Genomic DNA, 1894 nt, shown 5'->3' on the forward strand with positions numbered 1-1894 from the left:
GGTGTTGCCCTGTTCTTCGTCTGTTGATGATGTTGCCCTGTTCTTTTAGTTTCTGATTCGTCTACTGATAATGTGTTTGTAGAATGAGAGATGAGAGATTAGAGAGTGCAGTATGGGGGGGGGGGTTATTGCACGGACCTCCCGGCCGCTGGAGTGATCCCACTCCACAAGCTAGCAACGTCCCAATGCTGCCTGGCGGTGAATACCCCATCCCGAGCTGAGTCCGTTTCCCTCTGGGAAGAAGGTGGCAGAATACCCCCTGCCTGGACTCGAACCCGGGTCTCTATGAAGAGTAGAGGTGGGACTGGCCAACTGGGACACCCCAGTTGGTTATTAGAGAGTGCAGTATGTATGTATGTGTTGTGTGTATGTATGTGTTGTGATATATTACAAGTTACTCCCTTATTATTAACAAATTTCAAAAATACCCCAATTTGACGTTATAAAGTAACTAGGTTAGAGATTTGGATGAAAATGGCAAAAATGGCCAAACGTGGAGGGCAAAATGGTACCAAAGTGTCATTTTGGACGAAAATGGCAAATGTGCCCAAACCTCAGGGACGAAAATGGCAATTAACTCAAAAAATTATGATTTTCAAAGTTTATTTCGAGAAGGCATTGGACACGTTCAGTTGGGTGGGATTCCTAGTTATACGGAGACGGCATTGGTGTATCTTAAATCTTCGTTTCTAATGTGTAGCATTTGATTTTAGGGGTTCCAGTACAAACCATATTTATCCTATAAACCGTAAAACCATATTTATCTTATAAACCGTAAAAACAAATCCTAGCACTTAAAAAAAGTTAAATTAGCACATACCAAAACAATACATACATAAAGTAGCACGTTTGAATTATATTAGCACATGAAAATTAATCAAGATAATTGATTTTAGCACATATTTGAATGATATCAGCACTTTTCTTAATCAGCACATAGAAAACAAAACGAAGATCCAAATAAAGAATTAATTGTTTGTTAGCATATTTATAAGGAATTCAATATAGTTGATATTATTTTATCATTTCTCTATAATTGGTTGAATGCTACGTGATACTTTTTAAATAGTTCTTACAAGTTTGTATGCGAAATGTGGTTTGTATTTGATCCTACTCCTTTGATTCTAACTTCATGCTAATAGTTATTACAATATGTCCCCACTATTTGGTGGAATGGCAAAGGCAATGAAGATAAAAATCAGGCCTCCTTGGAGGTCGCAAGTTTGAATCCAAGCCAACAAGGGTTTTCTTCCCACTGTGCGTTACGCCAGAGAGTCTTGGCTCTTATGACAATGCAACGCCTGTTAAGTGGTTGTCGATGGTATGGTTTCCCGTAGGGACACAGAGAGGTATCGTAAACCGGTGTTATGCCTCTCTATGGAGAAACCCGGTGGGTTCCGATCCGGGGCCGACCTTACAATTGTGTCTGAGACGACTGCCTAGTGGGTGGTATTTTAACAGTCGTTGATAAAAACATAATTATTAATAATTACTCGTCGTTAAGATAACTTGTAATTATCAATTATTAGTAATGTTCGTTTCCTATATATCTACAAATAGTTTCTTTAAAGGCGGCTTATTGATTGTGGCCCACCATATCTAAATCAAAAAGCGTACCTAGCATGATTTCTAGAAGGATTTGGGTCCACCGATGACACTTGACACACACCAAGATAGCAACGGCCAAACCATTCACGGCATGTTCTAAGTTTCGCCCATAGATAATAGATTCATCACTCATGACTCAATACATGTCTTCCATCCCTCCTATATTTTTATTAGGGGTCTCTACAATTCGGTTCAGTTATTAACCTCAATTAAACTCAAAAACAAAGTCATTAGTTAATCTATTTTGTTAACTAGACAGTTTGTGGTTAATCAGTTCAATTTATTT

The sequence above is a fragment of the Helianthus annuus genome, chromosome 11 (genome assembly GCF_002127325.2).
Source record: "Helianthus annuus cultivar XRQ/B chromosome 11, HanXRQr2.0-SUNRISE, whole genome shotgun sequence".
Classification (NCBI taxonomy): Eukaryota; Viridiplantae; Streptophyta; class Magnoliopsida; order Asterales; family Asteraceae; genus Helianthus; species Helianthus annuus.